Source organism: Toxotes jaculatrix, chromosome 9 (assembly GCF_017976425.1).
Source record: "Toxotes jaculatrix isolate fToxJac2 chromosome 9, fToxJac2.pri, whole genome shotgun sequence".
Classification (NCBI taxonomy): domain Eukaryota; kingdom Metazoa; phylum Chordata; class Actinopteri; family Toxotidae; genus Toxotes; species Toxotes jaculatrix.
In genome coordinates, this window is record NC_054402.1 from 20228513 (window position 1) to 20254330 (window position 25818).

General features: G+C 40.6%; 1 protein-coding gene and 1 long non-coding RNA gene across 2 annotated transcripts in view; one reads left to right on the plus strand and one right to left on the minus strand.

The window, feature by feature from the left end:
• Positions 1-25818, plus strand: part of igsf11 (immunoglobulin superfamily member 11) — a 94668-nt gene that overhangs the window by 30550 nt on the left and 38300 nt on the right. The gene's annotated exons all lie outside the window — the stretch shown is intronic.
• Positions 978-12227, minus strand: LOC121187874. The gene is made up of 3 exons (XR_005894635.1): positions 12099-12227; positions 8642-8728; positions 978-1543 (listed from the first exon to the last, which is right to left on the minus strand). It is a non-coding gene; the product is annotated as an uncharacterized LOC121187874 (long non-coding RNA).

A 25818-nucleotide genomic window follows, 5' to 3' on the forward strand; every position in this document is an offset into this window, starting at 1 on the left:
ATCTTCCCAGTTTACATCATTATTCGGCAGCATTTCAGTTAAGCGTCAGATCCAATATGATGACCACATTAACTGTTAACTGTTAATAGTCTTATCATTCTGTATATCAGCAAGGTAGTTCTGTAAATTGCACTATACAACATCTACATCTGGCAATTATGGGTATATAAATACAAAGTAAAAATATCCATGTAAGAACTAATTTGTATGGTGCAACCCATTTTAATGTAGTTATGTATAAATCTACACTTAGTAAAGGCTTATGTTACAGCTAGGCTAACTTTGAACTCACTGATAGTAGCTGTAACTGGCAGCTTTAGAGCCAGAAACAACCAGCAAAATTTGTTCTAACCATATTGCTTACCAAATGTAGAACATCTTTATATTAATACAGACTTGGCTCATTCACACAGTTTCACAATACAATACCTTAGAAAGGATTTAGCACTTTATAACAGGACTTACTGGTCAGAGGCACTGTTCGTCAAACAGATTCAGATGACTGAAGTGTCTTTGAATATACCTGAGAAATCAAACAGATTTTCATTTTGACACCTGAATCTGTTTGTGAGCTGGAAAAACATGAAATATACACCAGCTTGAACAGCTGTAGTTCAAAGGGGGCTTATGACTGAAATCACAACTGTAAAAAATTACCTGCTTGCACAGAAAATCTCATTTGATATGTGGAAGGCTCTCATCTTCCTCTACAAGCACCACTAAGGTGCCCAGGGAAAAGGTACTTCACTCTCAGCTGCTCCGCTGCAGTTGTTCTCTGGCAACTGGTACACGACTGCTGCAGAAATCCTCAAGTGAGTACAACTGCATCCCAGACTGATGCTGTAAGTCAGGCTGAGCCCTTTGTCAAATTAATACAACTGAGAACATGACAACAATATTTCACTTAACGCAGAGACACATGCATCTGATGATCTCCTTAGAGAGAAATTCAGTGGGCTATAATGTGAAGGGTAGAGTACAAGGTTTATTCCCCTTGATAGATTCAGATGTACTTGCCACAACAGCAGTGACTAAAGAAAAAAAAAAAAACACAGACAGGTATGACATCAGTACCTCAGCGACATGGTTGTCAGCCATGTACAGCACATCTCTGTACCAGCACACAGCTGGATTAACAATGACTGAATGGATTATTGAGTGTGTGAGTGTGTGTGTGAAAGCGAGAGAGTCAGCTAAAGACAGAATGATAAAACATGGTGGTGACTCCAGTGTCAAGTAGGTATTTGATAAAGCCGGATACCTTAAACAGATACCGATAATACCCCGAGATCATCATATTTTGGCTCGACTGCTAATGACATCACAAGCCCATGCACTCCACACGTACATGTGAGCTCACGCACACAAACACCCACAGTCCCGAGCAGATCATATCCTCGTCATCTGACCCAAATCCATTAGCAATAGGAGTCACAACCCCGTCCTCCGTCTTCTCTTCCCCCAATTTCCCCCACTTCCGCTTCCACTTCTCTTATTCAGACATCAGGTCCCTTGTGTGGCGACATTTCCTCTGCAAGCTCATCTGAAAATGACATGAACAGAGACAGACGAACTCTGAGATTAAGCATGTAGGCAGCTAACGAGCTAGCCTCTCATCGTGCAAAACTAAATGACAAATTTATCAGTTTATTTTACAGTCATAAAAAAGCAGATAAAGATAAGTTCAACCACATTTGTAGCTAACACACACATCATTACATTAAAACATCTGCATTTTGAAGCTTAAGGCCGTAGTTGTCCTCTAAGGTTTTTTTTTTGATCAAAACAAAGAATACTTGATTGTAATGATGATGCTCCTTGAAATATTTCATTATTCTTGAGTCGTTCTGTAAAGAACGCCATAAACTGTGTGTGCGTGCATATGTGTATGATAGTAGTATGATTGCCAGCTGGGCCATTTATGGTTAAATTGCGTTCCTCTGCTGTAAATTGCTTTGGATTGCTGTTGATAGCTACTTTTGCCATTTCTCTGTGAGGCCAATATTAAAATCCGCCATGATGTCATTCTTCTGTAGCTCTTTCATCCTCACTGCCTCAATGTGTTTCTTGGATTACTGTATTTGAACATCGAGTAACGCTCTAAGAATGTCAGTAATGAATATAAGGCATGCAATCTGCTTGACAATTCAAAACGCTCCTAATTGAAATGCTGAAAAGACAGCTCTGGCTAATCAGCTTAGAGATGTAGTCCACAGTTGACGGATAATAAAGAGGATCTTAGTGCTGAAGAGTCTATTACCACCCCTATAATGAGAGTTCACATAATTTGATCTGAGGACAATGGAGGGATGTGGAAGTTAGCAGAGAGGGAGCGGCAGGCTGGGAAGATGTACTGTAAAGGCAAACGAATGAAGAGGTGGCTCCCATTGTTCAAAATGAGGGTTAAAAAAAAAGGGCTGAACACCTACCGCAAAAATCCTAGTTTGTAAAAATTTCCAGATTTAAAGGTAATGACTGAGCTAATAAATCTACTGGAATTCATTGCCAAGAAACTAAAATGAGCTACAACATATGAAAAACATATGAAAAAACTGATTTTATACCAGACCAGGTTGTTTGTCATTGTTTTTGAAGTAATGTGACGTGTTTTCTGATCTACCAGCTCTCCAGTTACGCTATAGTTAACGTGAGGAAACTTAAAATACTTGAATACAAAAAAAAAGAAACATACTAACATCTCTAACATCTCGTTAGAAAAATGCGAATGTATCATTTTCTGCATTGGAAGAATCTGGTCAGGGGCATGTGATCAGGAGCCTAGCAGCTGACTTGGAGATGTGAACAGTTTTACCCCTCAGCCAGGAGTGCAACTGATCCCAGACAAGATAAATACATAAAAAACATTATCTAAATTCAGAGAACGAGGCAACTCATCCTATTTCTAAATCAGTCTTAAGTTGACAAAAAGAAGACAAGATAAGACAAGATTTAAGTCAAGAATTATCTCCTAAATGTTTGCTATTAAGGTGTAAAAATATCTTCTGATTGTTTTCAGTACAAGGTATTATTCTAAACGTTTTTTCTATCTGGATTAAAACACAAAGGTGTGATTTCTGAAAGGTTTACGAATGCAGCAGAAGGTGAAAACCCCAGTGTGAGCCCCCATTACCATCTGTAGTCCAGCATGACTAATGTAACAGGTGGCTTCCCATGTGTAGACCAATATAATGACATATGTACTGTTTACTGGTATTGGAGGAAGATTTTTGATCACCATGATGTGTAAGTTGCCATATTTCCCTATCGATAGGACAAACAATGTCACAAGGACAAATGCCTATGAAAGTGACACTTTCTAAGTGCTGACTCCTCTGTTTCCAGCACCTCAGACAGGCTGCTTTGTGGAACAGAATTAATGCACCTTGTTTCTGACATGATGTATCCTGGGGAATCAGTGCTGCAGTGAGTACAGTTAACATCACAGTGCATCAAGGCTTCACTGATGGCTCTGGTGGAGTGATAAAATGCCTCTCTCCAGACTGTCTGTCACTCATCTCTCTCTCTCTCTCTCTCTCTTTCTCTCACTTTCACTCTTGCTCATACTCTCTCTAACCCTCCAGCCTCACCTGTCCACACACACATACTGTAAATACACTCACAAAGTTTCTAAAGCCTCTGTTTATGAGACAGACAGAGGTCAGGGCTGTGCAGTATGAGTGGAATGACACGGGGCACAGTAGCACATTTCCATGCAGCTTCCCAGTAGACAAAAATCTGACCATAGAGCATACAAGTAACCCTCACTCTTTTTAGCTCATTGTAAAGTTCCTTTGGCAATACTGTAGAATGTATATTCTAATCCTATTAAAGTTGAAAGTTGAAACAAACACCACTCGGAATTATCAGTGCATGCCACTTAGTTATTGAAGGGCCTTTGTGTAATCAGATGTCCAATTTAACCTGCCCTTGCACTCACTGTCCTATCTGGCACTATACAGGAGATCCTGATATTATTTACAAACACTTAGGTACTAGATATCTTTGTCATTTATATTTTTAAATGCGACACAACATTTTTCTACTAAGTCTTACTGCTAGTGTGAACACCTGTCACCGGTAAGGAAGGGGGATCATTACAATGCCTGAGAAGCAAAACCCAGGGCAAAAAAACAAAAAAACAATACACAAAACCTAAAAGCTACTCAGATCTTCAGGACTTTGGTGGCTGGACAGAAAAATGGGATTTTGATCAGTGGAAATTACACACTTGAGCATGTAGATATGAGCGTGCTGGCAAAAAAGTGATTAAAAACAACACAGAATGTTTGGATGCAGGTCTCACTATGCTGCTATTCCAAATCTTCCATGTGGGTTAAACATAAAGGGAAATGTTCTATTCTATGATGTGTCAAGGATATATGTTAGCTCTCTCTGCGCTGCCCTCCAGTCAGGGATAGGACTACTTTCTCTCTACATGTGTGAGGTGGGCAGATGCCAGCCACAGGAACGGAAGAAAAAGGGCACAGCTAAAGTCCCACTGCTCATTACCATCAACAACACTATAATTAATCATCACACCTTCAAGAATCGGAGACCTGCAGGATGTAAACCGTGAGTTTGGCTCAAAGGGTAGCTGCAATTTGGTTTGGACTCACCATTATATAGGCCATGACATGTTTTTTAGGATGTTCTGTTTTCGTGTCGAGGCATCTTTTGTGCTCCAACCAGAGGCATGTGTGAAGCTAGGGAGACATTGTGGGTAAGCATGAGGTCGGGCCCTGAGGCTCAGGCAGTGGTTAGTGTCAGGCGGCTAATTTAGAAAGTGTTGTGTCAGAGTAATAGAAGCTGAGAGGAAACTCCTGATACATATCACACACAGGCAGAAACTGCCTGCCTCGCTCACTGACTAACTACTGACACTACAAACTTGACCCAGTTGTCGGAATGGAGCAATTATTCCTTGTAATTAAATAAAAGAAAAGATGTGTGTGGCAAGAGGGGAGAGTAAGTGTGCTTTATAAGGACAGGCAACAGACGAGGAGGAAATTGGAGAGGTGGGGCTGGGAGAGGGGAGATAAAAGTTTGCCTGTGATTGACAGAGAGAGGAAGGCAAGAAGTGAAATGGGTGGGGGGTGTGGGCAGCTGTCCTTAGATGTCTGTCTCTGAGGGTTCAACCAGGAGAAATCTTAAAAGGTTTCCAACCTTGGCATGTGTGCAAAGATATGAAAACAGGGGCCTGAAATAAAATGTTGTGGACAGTGGGTTGGAAAACATTGACTGACATCTGTCTTATTCAGAATAAATATCTTCAGATTCTAAATTTACATTTAATGAAACAGATAAAGAGTTGTTTTTGGGTCAGGGGTTTCATGTACAAGATGAACTGTAAAATATATACCGTTCTGAGAGCTTTAACCTTTCCCTCCTTGCCTTTTAAATTTGAATAGCAGAATTACAGGGTCTGCTTCTGTAAGTGCTGAGGGAGTTTCCCAGTCCCATGACTCCCATTCAAAACCAATTATTGCATAATTTCAGCAATACAAGGGTGACCAGGGGAAATGAGCCAGTTTTCGCATTGATTGACCTTTAGGGAATAAAAAGGTTTTTTTGTGCACCAGAAGCAGCTCTGCCTTTGATCCAGCAGAGCAATGTGATCCATACTCCAGGAACCTGGAGTGATCGTCACAATCACAGGAGCCATGACGAGGAATCCGCTGGAGCGCGTATTGATTTCTGCTCAGTCTCTATTGTAGTTTTGGCACACTGGTTGACGGCTACATCACCACAGCGCGTTACCACTGTCAGGACTTTGATTTCTCGTCCTTGCCACCTTCCATCTGCCTGTGTGGCCGTCCGTTTCCCACTGCGCCGTCACATATGTGAGGAGCACAGATATCTAACACGCACACACAGCTCACCGCCCCATTGATTATGAAGCTATTTGTTTTGGGGATGATTTGGGCCATGTCGTAGCGCTCATGCATTATGCAGGAAATATTGCACTCTTCACTGCAGGAGAAAAGCAATAAACGTTCAGCTATCATCTGTTATTCTGGTAAAATGAAAGGACAGTAATGTGCTTTTTGAGCGCCGACCGGTGGATAACAATGTTTATCAGTGATTGTATTTTGATATTAGTACTTTTGGACATCACTGCCATCACTGCTGTTATAACTTTCTTATAGTTTTGGAGAGGTGGCTTATTTTAGTGTCATTATCAAAGGCAGATTTAGAGATGAAATATTCTGTTTTAAATCAAGCAACACCGGCCCCTGCTTGCATATCACTGTGAATAACTGAATTTTGAGGTAAGGTCTTTTTTTTTTTTTTTTTTACACATCTGCTTGCATGTCATATCTGAGCTCATCTCTTAGAGAAGAACTCATTACTCAGCATAGCAGCTATCTTGTTTCTAATTTTTTTTTTTTTCCAGTTAAGGCCACTGGATATATTTTATTTACACCTCTGTGAATTATTCAGGGGAACTGTTTCTAGATGGAGCAAGCTAGCTAACCTACCGTCTATGAATGGTTGAGTTATTCTAATGATCCCCCTCTCCCTCGCATTTATCAGTGCGTGCCTGCAGGCTTTACCATAGCCACTCATCAGAGAGTTTCTGGATTGAGAGCAGGAGGATTCTCTTTCAGCAAGAAGTTGCTCCTTTAGTTGGGACTTGCACAGAGGGACGAGACTCGGCCTCCCAAACCCCTCGCTAGTGTTCCAGATTCAGCCCCCAAGGTGTGCGAGTGCGATGTGTGTGTGAGTGTGCACATCTTCGTGTGTACAGCTTGTGTTTGTGTCTTTGCTATCGTTTCCATGCAAATCTGTCTCCCTCTTTCTTTTTGCAGAGCAATCCCTCCCCGCCTTTCTTTCATCTTACCCACGCTTCACCCTGTTTCATTCTACTGCCTTTCGCTCCATCTTTTTATCCTGTCTCATGTCTCATGCCTCACTCCATCCTCCCCCCTCTCCCTTTTCTCCATCCATCTCTCTGCTCCTTCTTCATCCACTCCTTCATCTCTGCTTTGAAGTGACCACAAGGCGTATCTTATCAAAAGGAGCTTCATAAGGCCCCTCAGCATTTTCCCAGGTGTGTTTTCTTGTGTGTGTGTGTGTGCTTATGAACAAGACATATTTGTCTCTAACTGATCTGTCTGCCAGGGAATCCAACCTGTCAAAGCTGACACAATGTTCAAACAACATCCACTTTAGAAATATTTGACTCTAGGCAGCAGTGGTGTTGCAGGTTGGGAGGAAATGAAATTTTTGCAGTGTAGGATGGGATTCAGCGGAAACCTTTTGAAACTAAAGTGTTAGATGGATAGTCCCCCCACCCCCTCGTCTTTTTTTTGACACTCACTTTTTTTCTTGCAGTTGAGAGAGTTGAACTATTCAGCTTGGACTTCAGCCAGCTGCAATTGGGTCCCTAAGAACAGCAGTCGTCGGTTGCTCAGTGCAGACTCCCTCTGTCCTCCTTCTAACACACACACACGTACACACTCACTCTCCTTACTCTCTTCTCTCCAAGCCTCCAAGATTCCCTCCTTACTTCCTCTGATCTTCTGAACATCAATCCCCCGTTCCTCAAAGCAAAAACGAGGGGACGGGAGATGACAAAAGTGAGATGACAGATTACCTGCTATATATAGAGCCAGTCTTATGCCGCTTCCCTTATTCATCTTCTCCCCGCACCCCCAAGACATTGGATACACCTTTTGGTTTGAGACTGGCAATGCAAATAGATCCTGTCCCTTATCACGGTGCTGCTGAAATTCAATGGCTTGAGCCGCATGTTTTTCTTAAATGGCGCCGGGCCTTGAGGTGAGGATGTAGAGGCACGATAGCAAACACAGTCAAGGTTTCACAGTGAGGGCGATGATTGCAGATGGTCTTTCAGCGGGTGCGGTGGTAAACCCCAGTCCTTTTTCTTTAAATTAAAAATATGACATGATTTTAGTGGCTCGGCCAGTAGAGCAAGTGATGGAAACATTATTTTTAGCTGGGGGGGGGGGGGGGGGGCTATCACATTTTTACACACAATCAAAAAACAGTCATATTTCACCTGTGATAAAATAGTGGCAAGTGTGCTAATGCATGTTTGTTCCACTTAGTGCCTACAGACTCATAGTAACACATATATCTATCTAGAGAGAGATGGATTACCATGGTCCACAGTGTAATATCCTCTGTCCCTCTTGTCGATTTGTCTGCTAAGTGTTCCTATAGACTGTCTTATTGCAGATTTATGCTCTCCTTACTCTGGGTGACAGTATTGTAAAGTATGGATTAAAACCACAGTGAAAGGCCACGGATAATCTCACTTTCTTGCTTTTTTTCTATCATTGTCACTCTTTTGTGCGCTCTCTCTGTCACCGCCCCCTGCTTCCTTTTGTCGCCTTAAATCACAAGATTTTTCTATCCAAGATTTAGCCCGTGCTTAGAAGACTGATTATTTGTGTTACAAAACCAGTGCAGCTGGCCTATTTGTTCTAACTTCCAACACATTCATACACTCAAAGGCAAGCTTGATACGGCTTATTTTAACAATCTGACAAAATTTTAGCAGTGTTTTGGTTTCTTGGAAGATACTTTAAAAACAAAAAAACACTTTTTATTTAAATTTATTGTATTTTCTTCCCCTCAACTCAACCTCAACAAATATGTTTTGCTTATTTTTTACCTTTGACCTTCACTTAATGATGCCTGTGCAGACTCCGTGATGAGTTTGACACTAGAAAGCTGTCTTCAGGTTCATCAGCCGGAACTCCTGAAGAAAGAATTAAGAATTCATAAATACATAACTGAACTTTTTATGGGAAAACACATCAAATATGTATATTATTCAAAGCAGAGCATTTGTATGCATCTGGAGGAGAGATTTAAGTTTCAGATTTCCAGATTTCCACAAATGAAAATGTGTAAAATAACAAAAACACCTCACAGCTCAGTAAAATTAACCTGTAGTAAATACAAATTCAATAAATTCATAATTTAGTTTCTGTGAGACGGTTTTTTAGACTTTTAACCAGATGGTTAGTTTTAAGGCTGTAGTAGGTGGTGTAATTCCAGTCAAGGTAGTTAATGCAGTGTGCAGTACAGAGTGGTGTACCATACAGTACATCATTTTGCTGTGTTTGCAAATGATGCATACCCAGCAGACATGACTGGAAAACTGCTTCAGCAAAGAGGAACAGTTGCAACAAGTAAACACTCATTAACACTGACTAAAAGACATTTGACTTATAAACTTAAATTACAGTTAAATCTTACAGTGTCCTAAAACCACAATATGTTCACAAAATGCATCAGCACTATACGGTGGCTTCTAAAAGCTCCAAAAAGACAAGAATTGTTTGTTTCCCTTTGTTTGGTTGACTTTCTGTCTGTCATGACAGCACTGTGAGAAACTGTCAAGCTTTGACTCTCACACTGATCCTCCTACATTACAACTTGTTAGTATAATTGTATAATGGCATTAAGTGCTATTTGGTGCACTAGATGTAAAAAAAGAAGTTGGCCAGAGGTTAAACACAGACAAACAAACAAACGGGTTTGTTTACTTCCCCCACCCAGAGGCTTCAGTCGATTGCTTTAAATGTAAAACCTTTGTTTCTTCTGAATACCAAAGGCATATAAAAGCTGTCACTTACGTAGTTGTACACAAGCCTCAGTGCATATTTATTCATTCAAAATATTGCTCTCTCTTTCTTGCACTCTGTCTTCCTCTCTTACACTTTCATCCTCTGTCATGCTCATCACCATATGATCAGCATATTGCTGTGTCGTTCTCTTTCTTCTGTCACTGTAAAGTATCACTCTCCCTTCACATCACCTTTACCGTACTTTAATCTTCGCAAGAGCGAGGGAGGGCATAAAGTGAGACAGGGAAAGAAAGAGAGAGGTAGAGGTGCAGACCCCCCCTTGGGATATAATTTATGTTATCGCATATATTTACATCAAACCAGAAGGTAAGTCCCTGCTCTACACCAGTCAACTCATCTACCTCTGACTCTAAACATGAATAAATATTCTACACTTCCAATTGGATTTTCCCTCTTCTACTCTTCATGTCTTTGCCAGTAGCATCATTTTTTTTTTCCTTTACTTTTTTTCTAGATGAAATGCAAAAATATGTGCCAGCGAGGGCAGGGAGAGACAAATTGGAGCCATGAAACTATTCTTTTTCATGCTGAGAGGAGAAGGAGAGCTCTGTTAGCCTAGCTGACATTCCACTTAATTTGATTCATTACTGCGTGGTGACGCTATTGTCGCCACATGCAGGGAATTGGGCCAGTTGTAGAGCTTTGAAATATCCTGATGGAAAACGGTAAAACCAACACACTATGATAAAATATGGATCAAGTCGAACTGGTGTGTGGCTTTTTCCTGGCCTGAACTGCAAATTGCCTTTACCAGAATTTCTCATGGTATCCGTGAATCCATTGTGAGAGCAAACTGTGAAAACAAATTGTTAATGGAGATTCAGTCCAACCTGAACCAAGCCAATGGGGTTCATGAAAGTTGAAATCAGCCAGGTACGGACTGATGCTGTGCAGTACATTACATTAATTCTGGTCTTTAGATATTTTTATATATTGCCAATAAATCCCATGAAAAGACCAAAATCTAACATTGAATTAATTTATCTATCAATACGTTGTAACTTCCCTAACCTGCTGCACTTAGCCCCAAACTCTTTCACTTAAATTAGCTAAATTATTTCCTAAAACAGCTGGGCAGTGTAGTTTTTATCCAGTCCTACTCAAACAGGAATACATTGTGTTTTTGTTGGGGACTTTTTGATGCACATTTGATGCACTACTGAGTATTTAAAGGTGGCAGCAGGACAGTGGATGTGGGACCGAATCAAAATAAACTACAGTGTGCATGCTCATTCAATTGTTTTTGGACAACAAAAATGATTCTTCTAGTTCAGGGGTATTCAACTAAAATTTTAAGAGGTCCAGTGAGAGGAAATTTCCTCAAGCTAAGGTCTGGAACATCATAATGTCAAACATTATGAATTAGTGATATCTATATATGGATATATATAAATATATATATATATATATATCTATATATATATAGATATATATATATAGATATAGATATAGATATAAATATTTTGAAGTAGCCTCATAGTTGTATCAACATCTGCAACTGACGCACACATGCAACATGTGTACGTTGAACTATACATATGATAACAATAATAATGTTTTTCTCTCATTAGGTTAAGGCTGCATTTAAAAATAAAATACAGAAAATGAATAAAATAACATTTTTGTCTCCAGCTCACTCGCCTCTCTGCCTTCTCTTCCCGGCTCACATGTCTATAAATGTCATCTCCCTGTATCGCTAACTTCCCTTTCCACCTGTCACTCACCTCATCTTTCTCATGTCTGTATTCAGAGTCGCGCTTTAGTTTATACAAATTTGATTGGCTGAGCAGCATCACGTGGGATGGCTTATCTCGCATGCAATTGGTCTGTAAGGTCAGCTAAACAGGTACCGTAAAGAGTAGAAAAGCTGTGCTAGTTAAAATATTAGCGCCCCGTCATAATGTAGAATGCCTCAGTAATTTATTAATTGTAGGCAGGGGCTGAGCCAGACATTGTGAACATCTGGGGCTAAGCCCCCCTGCATTGTACTCCATTTTAGGGTGACCTGCTGGACATTGGGAAATCCTAAATCCCTTCTGATTCATAGCCTACATTTTCAGTTGCAGGGCCTGCACAAGATAATACGAGTTAACAGAAAGAAACAATAACCACTTAACTATTGACTTCTAGAGTTTTTTTTATGTAAACTACAACAGCAAGACTGAGACATAAATGTGAGACTAACTTTCAGTAGATTCAAAGTAGGATTGCAGAGATGGACTGTTTGTTTTGCTTGCTGGCTGGCTGGCTGGCTTTTTTACCCACTATAGCAGGACAATAACAACACTTTTTAAATGGGGGTTCGTCATTTAACCATGTATTTTAACTGTTAAAAGTACTACTGCTCGCAGTCAGAGAGTTAATCAGCCTTCATAGACAGAATTAGCCCATGTTAGCAACAACAGCTAGCTACTGAATTCACTCAAGTGAAACTAACGAGCCGACATTATAAACACACAGCACGTAAAGCCACACCTTCACTTCTTCATCCCTTTCCAGACTCTGTTCAAGTAATTCGGTCGTCTTCTTTCTCTTTCTCAGCCCACAGCCTTCAGATTTCTGGGCAGATAGTCCGTGTATTCCTCTCAGTGTGGCCGTTTGCGTCGGTATTGAACAAAGATCTTGTATTAACAGTGACGGTCTCACTCCTGCGATTATGCACCCTCCAATGACCAAAGCGATCAGCAGAAAGTGGGACGTCGGCCTTATACAAGATCTTTGCAGTACCAAAGCAGTCGGGCAGAGTAATTACAATACTTTTTTACAAAGCACCTTGGTTGTTGTTGTTGTAGGCTGTTTGCTCAGTAATAAGTTTTAATGCAATTTATAGATATTATTTATAGATAACACCGTGTCAGGGTTGAAATAATTTTTTAAAGTTTAAAAAGTGAGATTCGGGCCTTCAGTCCCAAAAGCCACCCCCCGGCTTCGCCGCTGATTGTAGGTCTGGGTCCGCATAGGACGGTGTCTGGGCCCGGACCCGGACCGCGGTCCGCCTGTTAGTGACCTCTGTTCTAGTTATTCTATGGTGCAGAACAATAAGACATTTCAGGCGTTGGCTCAGTAGGATCAGTTCATTGTTGGTTTTGGTCTTTTCATGGGATTTGTTGACAACAAGAAAAATATAGAATATCACCAGATATTTTCCTGGAATCTTGTAGTGTACATTTTGCATGGATTAACAATGAAAAACAAACAAAAAAAAATAAATGTCCTTTTGGAGTCTCAATCAGGAGATCTCCAGTTTTGTGCCACAGACAATATGTTCACTGGGAGATGACGGAAGAGAGGAACAATATGTGGCTGTGATATCACTGACATATGAATGGACTCAGATGGAGAGCAAAGCACAATCTGTCTGTGTGACTTGCTGTTGTATGAGTCATACAGTATGCATACAGTATGGACAACTGGTCGCTGGGCGGTTTTGGCCACTACAAGTTGCTCACTCATGCTGTTGCAGCTCAAATACATAAGGAGTGATAAATGGGTGACACTACTCGAAACAGCGATCACCTGAAATCATTTGAAGTCATATTTATTGATGAAGTTTGCTACATTCATTTTGGTTAGATTGAAAAGAAACAATTTTGGATTTAATATTAGATTATATGTTGTGTTGTGTTTTTACAGTGTAACAGAAAATTGAAGATCTTCCCACTGTCACTGTAAATGTCCAGAAGACACATGCTGTTTTATATGCTGTGTAGCACTCTAGTTATTCAGTGAGCCGTAGGGAGCGGCTCCTTACTGAGAGTCACACATCACAGGGGTTCCAGCCATTATTGATATGTATGATTTTATTCATATAAAATGAATATAATGTGAATTATATTAGCATACTAAACAAGAACCCTCTACTGGATCTCCTTAAGATATCAGCAAATCCATGAATTTAAATGAGTAATTAAATTAATCCAGAGCAGGTAAAAGACAGGTCCTCGCTGCCCTGGTGAACTGCTACTACCTACACTTAATGTAACATCAGTAATCTTTATTTTTACACACATACACTTGCCTCTTTGTACACTGATCCTTACTGACAAATGTCTTGTGGAGAACAATAAAGAATGGGCTCTTTTTGTTCAGACCAACCCATTTTTCACCATCAGCATCCGACAGACTTCTTTTTTTGTCACTGATGCTTTCTTCCTTAATGAGTTCTACACAGTGGGCTGCAGTTGTCAGCTGACAAACTATATATCTCATAAGGCAATAAAACAAAGACGCATTTGAGTTTGCCCACAGATTGGTTACTGAACTAAACTGCTATGTGATTTTGTGTGTATATATTTTTTTCCTCTATCAAACAGTCTTGGGGACATCTTCTGGCTTTTTCCATTTTAAGGAGCGTGAGCTGCCCACCTTCTTCCATGCATCTTCATTCTTATACACAGGAGTGTAGAGTCGGGAAAAAGAAAAGAAAGATCATTAAAAGAAGGCAAAGCTGCCCAGAGCCTCTGGACAGATCTAAAACTGACTATATGCTGGAGGAAGATCATGTTGATTGGCGTGTAGAGACTACGTTCATTCATCATTGCTACGCTTTCATACACCGCCACAAGTGATTTTAAACCTAGCCATCCACCAACTTCATCTCCCAAAGCCTCGCTTTCCTCAGCTATAAATCATCATCTAGCCACAGGCCACTGGGCGCAGAGCAAGGTGACACTCCACCCTGCTACCAACACCACTGGAGGTGGGAAGTTTTGAGAGAGAGAGAGAAGGGAGGGATGGAGAGAAAGAGGGAGGAAAGGGCAATAGGTTGAGAACAGGGAGGCAAGAGGGAGATGGAGAGAGAGTGTGATCTATCTACTCAGCTGTCACAGTGGGAGGGAAATCTTTGATGTAAACTCTATTACTATTTGGCGTGTAGAGACACAGCTCAGACTTGAGTGAGATCCAGGGTGGTTCACAGCACCTCAGAAAGAGTCAGTCCTGACTGGAAATTCAGGCACATAGAGACCATACCTCTCAGACAGGGCAGGAGTGAGAACTGTGTAACAATATAAAATATGTGTCTTTTGCCCGCTGGGGATACAGTTTTTACGGTCTGTCTAGCCCTTGAAGAAATAATTTGGCTTGTAGGAATTTTTTCTACCTACCCAAAGTCATAAAAAAATGTGTTTTTTTTCTATGTCTGTTTGACCTCACATGTGATGGTAACTAGCCACTCAGTTCAGTATAGACTGTGAAACATCTCCAGGGACGGATGGATGATTTCAATAACTATACATTTTATGTAGATTTTTATAAAGTAGCCTAATTGATAAAGTAGCAAATAAAAATTAAATTAAATTAAATTATATTACATTGGGTATTTAAAATACTAGCTGTTAATGGAGCTGGAGTGACCCTTATACCTTAAGTAACAGTCTGACATTTTAGGAAACAAGCTCGTTCATTTTCTAGCCAAGAGTTAGATGAGATGATTAATGGGTCTCTCATGTCCATATGCTAAATATGAAATCTGAAACAGCAGATGGTTAGCTTAGCATATCATACAGACTGGAAGCAGAGGGAAACAAGCTAGCCTGGGCCTGCCCAAAACCAAAAATAGACAAAGAGATGTAAAAACAGCAAGTTGCTAGTTTAAGGGGGGTTATGTGCTTGAGGTCTGTTTCCACCTGCTTTCAGTCTTTATATCTTAGGATAGCATCTTTACATTTAGCACACAAACATGAGAATGGTATCAACCTTCTTTATGTGATTCTCGTCTATCTCATTTAGAAACATAAATAAATGTGTTGTTCACATGAGTTTTCCTTGCTAAACTAAGTGTTAACAAATAAGAAAGCTGAAGAACTCCTGTACGACATATGTTTTTAAATTTAAATAAGAAAAGGACTAGCAAAAGTGGTCTGTTTGTGGATAACAAACTGTACCTGTACTTGTCCAGTATGATGAGCATGGGGTTTAATTGTGAGCCACTGGAGCGTGAAGTGGGCACTGTATGTGCTTGTGTGTATCTCTGTCCGTGTATAAACCCATGTTGGTTTATAGTTTCACAAGGGACATTTTGTTTTGAACTGCAAGACGCTCAGCAAGACACAGAGCTTTTTTATTTGTCTGTAACAATACCAATGATTTATATTGCCTTCATTAATCAACTCTCAAATGTAATGAGCTCATCCAAGTGGGAGCAGAAGGTTATAATAGCAGCGTAACAGGGAGTTGGCTCACTTAACCTGGACTGCACTGGGTCTTATTTCATGCGAGGTGGTATGGATAGAAAATCAAATTTCATTTAATTAATCACCAGCTGAAGTTTAATGACCCTTGTGTATTGGAGTAGGGAAACCAATGTTGGCTGCACTTGGCACAGTCAAACTGCACATTACTGCTTAGTGTCACGTTGTCTCATTCAAACACAGATGAAGCCATTTACAATCTCATATTTATCGCTTCTCAACTGAAATGAAGCAGGCAGACTGGATATTAAGGTATGGGACTGACCCAGCAGACTCAGTGGGGAAGGTTCAACACCACCATTGTTTTATTTCCTAGTTTATGAAAGAGAAGCAGGGGAGGGTGAAGCCAGCCATCTATCAGCCCCCAATGGTAACGATGCTGCCCTTGTGCAGTGTTATGAGAGACGCGCAGCAGGAGGGAGAAAACAGAGACAATACATGCCATTCCTCCTCTGCTATCACTTCCTTCATATACAGAAGTGATGGCATGTGGATACTGCATGGTGGAGGAGCCTCAACTATGTTGTAACGACTTTATAGATAGACTGAAGGAGAGGGGAGTGTCAATATATATTTTTTCACTTGTCTTTAAATGATACAACAGACTAATGATTCAATAGATATAGGTTGTTGTGGTTATTGATTACACGTTGCCACGTTTTATGTCATATATTTTACAGCACATAGATAATAAAGTCCACAAAATAAGTATTATTAACAGCAATAGTTGTGTTTAAACATGATATAAACTTATAAACTTACTTCTTATTAAGTTAAATATTAAACAGATGTGACTTTCCCTGGTAAATAATGCAAAGCAGTCTGACCGAGTTGATGACTCAGTCAAAGAGTTTTCATTTTTTATATTAACATTGCAGTAGCTATAACGTTAGCTGGTCAGTTTTTAAATTTGGACATATTCATGGCTGAAGCCCATGCAGTGACTGGTTCCCTGTGGAGGGAATTAAAGTACCTCCACTGAGAGAGTTCAACCAAGGCGCTTCTCTGGTGGAAATGCAAATGACTCTCTGCTGATAGGTATTTTTTTTTCCATCAAGGGAAAAAAGAAAGAGAGCCTTTGCTCCTTCCTCCCCCCTGCAGCCACACAGACGGCATGTGAGCAGTGATTTCCTGATGTCAGCTACAGATGGCCTGTGCCATGCCAGATTAATGGAGAAATTGGGAAGAAAAAAAAAGTGGAGTCTGATACAAAATCAAGAATTCAAGTTCACACTGAAGCCAAACTATGCTGTTCAAGTTTTAAGCTACATCAGGGTAATTGTAGCTGTAATTGAATGAGCAGTTTATACAAACACTGTATAGGCTGTTGGTTCAGGTTTATTCTGTGACATGTCTGCAGAATTGTGTGCATGTGTGTTAATGTTTGGTCTGGTTTTCCAGTTGGCTCATGTGTGTTGTGATGAAAGGGTCTGAAGATAACAAGAGAGAAACAGCTGAGGACAGAAAGCCAGATGGAAGGAAAGACTGATGGTTGAGAGGAAGAAGAGATGAATGAAGAAACCTTTTGTTTTTGTTACTGTCAGCTCAGCACCCGCTAGTGCACCAGTTTTGACTCACACATCACTTGACAAGGGCAGAGAAATAATGACCCCCCCTCACAATAACTGAATGAGCTGCGTTAATAATATATATTACTGCTACAGTGCTGTCTGAGGTTAATGTCTGTCGCATCGCAGGCTTTTCATAGCATGTTTGCTCATTTGCAGAACTGTAGATATGTTGTGTTAGATACGGAAAGAGAGCTATGCTGCGGTGTCAATGGGCGATCCAACACACACACACACATACACACACACACACACACACACACACACACACACACACACACACACACACACACACACACACACACACACACACACACAAAGGCATAAACACACTCGCATCCGTCTCTCTAGCTGCAGGCAGTTCTTCTGCTTGGCTTGCAGTGCTTGTCCTCTTGTTGGCTAAATGGCTCTGGTTAACCTCTCCGGTTCACACTATGATAGCAAAACGTAACTGTCCCTCCAGTTAGACTGGAATCTTCCATTGTTTATCAGGGAGACCACTTAAATTTGGACCAAGACAAAGGATAACAGAAAAGTCAGTTCCTGAAGCTGTTTGCTTTGCAGATGCAGAAATGTGACACCTACACTCCCACAGATACACAAGCACAGAGTTTGACAAAATGCATCATCACACTCATCCCCCACTTGATCACACCTACTGTACAACAGTTTCAGTGTATTCCAGCTCAGACTATCAACCAAGCTGTTTCTTTTTTTTTTTCTACAATGTTTAATAAGGGTCCTAGTGATAAAGCTTAATAATTTCCTCAGCTGCAGAGTCTGCATCTTGGGTTTATATTAAATATTCTTGACTTTATATTGAATCCATATATCCTCAGAGCAGTCTCTGTAATACCCAGTGGTAGAATTACAAGTTTGCACTTAAAGCTCCTAGTTGTCATCACTTTGTATGTGCTTAGTTTTAGTCCCACAGCTAGCAGATGTTGGAGTCTATTTGTAGCCTTTCCCTTGCTGGTCTCCCAACACAACAGAGAGATGATGTGTGAATTCTGCTTTCAACTAGTCTTTAGTGGAAAGTGTACTTGTGGGGAGTAACACCATGCATTACACTAATAGAAAGCCAAGGTATGGTGTTAATTATTATAAAATACCAACTTCAAAGGGTAGGCCTCACATGGTAGATAAACAATGAAGTGAAATGGGTTGAGAGAATTATTTCAGCCTGCTCACGGATGTTACTGTTGTTATTTGGGTTTTGGGGTTTTTTTTGACTGAAGAGAGGGAGAGAAGAAGAGAGTAGGTGCAAACTAACGCCATCCGATATATGCAATATAATGGTGGTGGAAGCATAGTTGCTTGTTTTGATTAATTGGCTCACTAATCAGGCATGCCCATAATAGAATTTTAAATGTGAGGTTGTTTTCAGAGTTTGTTGGATCTGTTTTGCATAATTATACTCTGACAAAAGTAAAGGAGAAGGTTCAACTGAACTCAGTGTACCATATATGCAGATTATTTTACCACAAATTGTAAACTGACACATAATAATAATGTATGTAATGTATGTAATGTATGTAATTGTAATATTTTAATGATGTAATTATTGTGGTATAGTAAACTACAAAGCCTAAAAAGAAATGCTTTTGTGGAAACATCAAAGATTTTTCTTTATTTTGGTGGCTGTTTTCCTCATGATGAGGCAACTGGTGGTCAGGGTTTACCCACCTGCACCTCACGTAACATTACATAATATTATGTCATGATATTAATGAGAAACACAAATCAGTCCCATGTCTGTCCAGCTGACAGAGACCGGGCCTCCTCCCGGCCAGCCTGCGGTCTGACTGTCCTGTAGTTTGACTGTGGTACTCTACAGTGTTTTATCCTCTCCTGGATGTTCTGTGGGATAGTGTGGCCTTGCGGGTTGTGACCTAACCCAGCTGTTCTCTGTGCTGTGTCTGAGTGTGTCTGAGTGACTGCTGTGTGTGTGTGTGTGTGTGTGTGTGTGTGTGTGTGTGTGTGTGTGTGTGTGTGTGTGTGTGTGTGTATAGAAATGGCTGAGCAGCCTCCTTCTCTGCTTTCTGCTGTGCACAGTGTGATATTGAGCCTGTAGTGGCTCATTCGGCCCATTCATCACACCTTACCTCCTCTCTGCAGCCACCTACCATCCTGTTTTTGTCTAAATCTGGAACTATCATCAAAGAATAAGTAAAAAGTTACAAGTCTTGCAAGACATCCAGCACCAGCTTTCCATAGATATTCTGAACTATGTATCAATACATTTTTGCCACAATGTTCAATCTTATGGTGGGATGGATTGGATTTTTTCCTTACTTACATTAGAACACCTTTCACGTCACTAACTGTGCTCTTACAATTGTAAGAGATAGAACTGATGCAGGCGGTGCTCCATTGTTTGGACATGGCTTTAACTGAGTGATTTTTGTCCTTTTGTCGGAAAGTAATATCACTTTCACACACACACAAACTCATGGTCACATGTAAATCCTGTGGGTATCACTGTTCACACGCAACGTCTGAGAACATAACAGTAGCTTCTTTGTTTCGGTTAGTTGTGCCTATGTGATTGAGAGGAGTTCTTTATGGCTATAGCTACATGATAGGAATGTAGATGGTTTTGTAAGCCCGGGGGAATGTTACACAAAAATGTTAATCTACACATAGTGACGGATATTAAAGATGGACATCAGTCATAATTAAGCCCTTCTTGACATTTAACTAAAAGGTTCCACATCGCGCCAGTTTTATCAGGACTTTAGCTCTGCTTTGCATGTCTTTGCTAGTCAGTGGCGTGTAATTCACCATACATTTTCCAATGGCACATTCTTATCACCTATCAGCACCTCACATCTGACTTAATGATTTCTTGCAAGACACCTCAAGATGGCAGTACTATTTTTACACAAGAGCAGCTGTGGCATTTGAACGGTGGTGGAACTTGTGTCAATGGTTATTCTGAGAGTTTTACGCACCAGGCCAAGTCATATAAACCAACTTATCTATGTACTGAGTGTGTGTGTGTGTGTGAGAGAGAGAAAGAGAGAGACAGATTTGTGAGAAAGAAAAAGAGAAGGTGAGAGAGGCTTCTTTGACCCCAGTGAAAGTGAGGAGGGGATCAGGTTGCTGGTGCCGCTAAGTGAGTTGGCTATTCCAAGAAACGGTGTACTATTTCATCTTTGTCATGTTGAAATACCGAGCTCGGGCCCCGGTCTGCCTGTCTGTCTTTCAAAGACGCTGTGCTAATTCGGAACTGTCTTCCAGACGTCTCTACATACCACTGGATTCATGTGTCGAGAAGTCTCATTTTGCATCTCAGTCTTAACAAAAGTGTGGAGGAAACAGTGTGAGTGGGTGTTTGTTGTGAGACTGAGTGATACACAGATATCCCCTGCCGGGAAATTGCACTTGTGTCAGCCATGATGCATCAAGGTGATCTCTGCTCCTAATTTTGGTGCTTATTATGATCACTGCAGCTTTATGTTATTTCTAGCTGCTCTGGTGGTCCAGCTGTAATTAGCCTCTAATAGCATAAGCCATGTCCATTACCTGATATCTCTAAAGATTTACTGCAGCACAAGGCCAAAGAATGTGTCTCTTATCATTCTCAGCTTATCTCTCCCTTGAACAACATTTCCAGTGGCATACCATTACTTTGAGATGTCTTGCACGATTTACTAATTGCATCCTTAAGGCTTTTTCTTCATGTGCTGTGTTTTCTGTGAAAGCAATTTTCAAAAGACATACTCGGTATAATCAAATAAAATCAAATACAGTTTAAGGACTTCTCTTTTTTTCTTTTTAGTAATAAAGTAAATGTGTTTTATAAATGTCCTTTATTATATAAAAAATGCAACACCAGAGGACACATTCCTCGTGAGCATGCCTAACGAGCTGAAGGAACTAAGGGGCCAAAATAATTAGTCTTCACCAGTGATCACCATGCTCGTTAATCAGCTTAGAGTGAACCGTGAGTGCATAAATAGCTTTCATACTAGTCCTAAATCCACAGAACATTACGAGTATGTAATTACCAGCTGGATTACACAGAATATACAAGTCTTTAGTCATTACTAACCACACTGTAATTCAAAATCTATTTCCATTGCAATCATTTAGAGCTTATGCCAAAGCACGAGTGCACTTCAATACAATTAATCAAAGGGGATATGCAATAAATCAGCTGTAATCAAGCTTCAGACAGTTTAAGCATCAGTCACAGTTACTGAAGACTGATGTGCAGCGTATGAATGTCTTATAGGTCTTACAGGTCTGTGCATATATGTAAACAACTCGACATATAGATTCAATGCAGCTCACAGCGATGAGAGGATAATAGCCTTGATAATTTATTCCTGTTGTGGGCCAAACATGTTTCACTTGCGCTGCATGTTCAATGTGATTTATGACAGAAGTTGACTTGCTCATTACTGCTCATTCTAACCGCGTTCACGCACACAAGAGCTCTCTCTCTCTCTCTCTCTCTCTCTCTCTCTCTCTCTCTGTTTCTTCTCTTCTGGCTCCCAGGCCTTGATAGGTGTGAGTTAACTTATTTGCATGATTTGCTGATGCCTCTTAACTGCTTTTCTCACTGCATATAGATGCATAGATCAGATGTGGTCTCCCTACGTGCGTGTGTGTAAAGTAAATTTGTATAATCGGTAGGTGGTTATTTGTATGTGTTTTTGAATGTACTGTATGTGTGTGTTTGTGTGCTCCAGTGCTGTGTGTTTTAAATAGAGTTAGCTGATATTATGCATGTCACGTCACAGCCAATTAAGCCCCTGCTTACTGGAGCCCCTTTAAGTGTGATTTTTCACAGGAGCGAGTGTGAAATCTCAAGGATTGGATGGAAATTACACCAACTCTATATTCAGAGACTGAACCAGCCTGCCTAACTCCTCTCATCTAAACCAGCTTCTCTGGGTTACCTACCCAATGAATGTACTTCAGTTCTGGCAATCTGGGGTCAGACCTGCAATCTGTGTTTGAACACTTAGATTCAGGTGAAAGAAAATTGAAAACATCTGTCTGGCTCTCTGTCATTTGGTCAATTCATTATCAGATATTGAGAGGTGGGTACAAAGAGTGGGTTAAAATGCAAGAACCAGAATATACAAATATACACAGGCCATTTTAGATGAGTGGAGTCCCCAGCCTTAATAAATGAAACAAAAATAATTAAGAATAAAAACCACTGGTGTTTTTTCCACATGTTCCTATCTTTAGCATGTAATAGGTTTGACCCTGTAGCCCTCACCTCCTGCACATCCTTACAGTATACAGTATCTAAGTGCTTGTCTCTGGACAGACTTCTCGGGTCTCCACACTTGGCCTTGAATCTGACCCTGTGTTATCATAGCTACGTGTTTATGAATCTTCCTGGGAGCTATCATGGGATGTGTTTGAAGTTGTGTATGATTTAAACCTCCACTGGGCTGAAAATGATCCTTGGGTGGGCTTATGTCTGAATTGCAGCCTCTCTGGGATTCATGTGTGAAACTGAGTGTGTGATGGGGAGATAACTGCAAAGTGGAACTGACTGTCAGTTTGTATTTTTAGATGGCAAGTTTGTTAACAATCTCCCCTCCATGCTTCTCACTCTCCCCTATCTGGTTACTCTGTTTTGCAGTCTTAATGTCCCACCAGAGACATTAGCTGGCAAATAGATGAATGGACTTGATGCTGTTTATTTTACCATCTTGTGTATTTTTGTCCCTGCTCTTTTATTATATATATTTTTTGGAACATCTATTGTCACAATAAACAAGAACTGAGAAATTTCCAAGGAGCTTGAATTAGAAATGTGTTTTGTCTTTTTATAAAAAGGTGAAAAATGTACCTGCCATTGTTTTCTGCTTTTAATTGTGGCATATGTGGCAGAAGTTTTGTCATAACACAGGGTGTTTTAGATAATTCCACTTGTCTGGAAGCTGTACATTTTTCTTGTCTATAGAGTTGTTGTCTAGACATGAAATATTGCCCAGCTGCATCTGTCGACCCAGAAATGTGTGTGTCTTTCTATGTTTGTGTGCGGACGAGCTCGCCTCTCCATTTGGGTGCCTCAGTGCTTGTATCAGTGTGTGTGTGTGTGTATCTCTGAGTTTACAAGGCGTAACCTTGTCAAATAGGGCTGCATCATGTGCTGATCATCCCCCCGTCTGTCCCCAGGACAAACATCTCTCTCTCTCCAGCACTTTGTAAGGCTTCTCTGTCTTCACTATTAATTGGGTTAGGGAATTTGTCTTTAGATGTCACTAACTTTGTAAGAGTCTGCTAGGACTGCCTCAGTTTGAATTCACTTCCCACAGGTACTATAGCTCCTGCAATGTAAAGCATCGGACAGCTGCTGACATACTTATAGTTGTCATGATGAGTAGATTACAAGTGAGACATCAGTCACTCTCACATAATAGGAGAGCCATCTTATTTGGCTTCAAAGTTCACTTTTTTTTCTTGCACTTTGTTTTTTGTTTGTTTTTTTTTTGTTACACAACAGCCAACTGCTTTCCCAAACACACAGTTTTTGGCACTGGAACAAACTTACTGTTCAGTTGTCTTTTTTGTTTTGGTTTTCATATATTTTTCAAAGGTCATGAATACCAAAATAGGTAAAATGTGTATTAGAATTTCAACCCACTTTATAACTTCTGAGGTTCACGACCTTTGGACTTTTCAGAATAACAACAAAGTGTCCTCACATCCATTCAAGGTGCCAATCACGTTTGCTGTATATAGACTTCACTGCATTCAAACACCCTTTACACACAAGCAAAGTTAAGCAACACAGAGATACAGTAGTATATCCTATATTCTCGTGCTTCCCAACCCCCATTTCTGGCTTTTATCTTCAATGCAGCTTGTTCTTTGTATTAAAAAAAAAAAAAAATCTGCATTACCCCAAGCAGAATTTCATAGAATTGGTTGATACTAATTGATATTCTATACTTGCCTGTCCACCCCTGAGGCAACCCCGTCTCTATTAAACGATACAGGATAACCAACAAAACTTCCTTTCTTGTCGATCTAAGCGAAAATTTTTGAGCACAACACCATGAAGAGTGAAGAGTTCCTAGAGAACGAGCTCCAGAGAGAAAACATTTGAGTTTTTCTTCTCTTTTTTTTTTATCTTTCAGTGGCAGCATATTTGCATCTGCTGTTGTTGGATGACGTCTCCCTGCTGTCGCAATATTGTAACTGTATTCTGTGCATGATACAAGCAGGGAAATCTTTTTTGAACAGGGAGGCACATCTGTCACATCTGTATAGCGTGGACTGCTCTTTGAGCCAGTTCTCTTGCTTGATTCTTGGATTAAAATGGCTATACGTGCTTCCACTGAGCATGCTGATTACCTGAGTGTATGATTAACCTTGCCAGAAGGAACACACCTCAGAAACTCTGATTGCCATCGGATAAACATATAACACGCTGTGAGGGGGGATAAAATTACTTCCTCCCTTGGCATTGTGGTCCGTCTCTCCCTTCCCCCTCCTCAGTACCTCTATCCATCCCACCATTTTCTTGGCCAGACCCAGAGCTAACACCGTCTTTCTAGGACTATCCCCAAGACAAGATGTGGGTACGAGTTTCAACCAAGGTCACCCATTCATTTTCCAGCCTGTGACAGTTCTGTGGTACAGATATGGGTCAAAGCTCTCAGAGTGTACCCGTACTCCCCCTTTTTCTCCCTGACCCTCCACTAAAGGGCTTTAGGAGTGGGAGTGGGGGGGGGGCTAAAGTTATTGTACATATATAGTCGCCATTTCTTCTGAGACGTCTCAGTGGAATTCCAGTATAAATTTAGACTCTCCAGCTCCCCACCAACATTAAGTGCTGAGAAGAATACGCAATGATCCTTCATTGATTCTGCAGCACCATATGGAGGCCCATTAAATTGATCGCGGTGGCAGCAATGGGAGCAACAGCATGCTCCACACGAGTAGATTTCCTCTGTGTCAGTGTCACCCCTCACGAGTCTGTATTTCACAGGTGAAGGATGCCCATAGTACCCAGACTGATTGGTTTTCTCATTATTTGCTAATCGTTTAGCACGCAGACAGCTCAGTAATCATGACTTCATTAACCGTAGTCCCCACATAGGACTAATGTGAGTAGAAATGGGAGAACATTGAGGCAGAAATGCACTTTGGTACCATTTACGTCACTTGCCATAGCACAAAAACACTGTATGTGCTTCAGCTATCTTCATATTGTACTGAAGGTTCCCATCGGACGGACTCGTGCAGAATTGAGCAATGGAGCATTCTTCTTCTGTGGGGAGTGGTGAATAGTGAAAATGTTGGCCCTCAAAACACATACTGTCTTGGTTTTATTCCCATTGTCTCACTTATAATGAATAAACGGTACAATAGTGAGCACAGAGCGTGCCTTTACGGAGTGTGCCAGGGAAGCTTGTGTCTTCCCTGAACAGTGAATCCTGCTCTTTGTTTAATGAC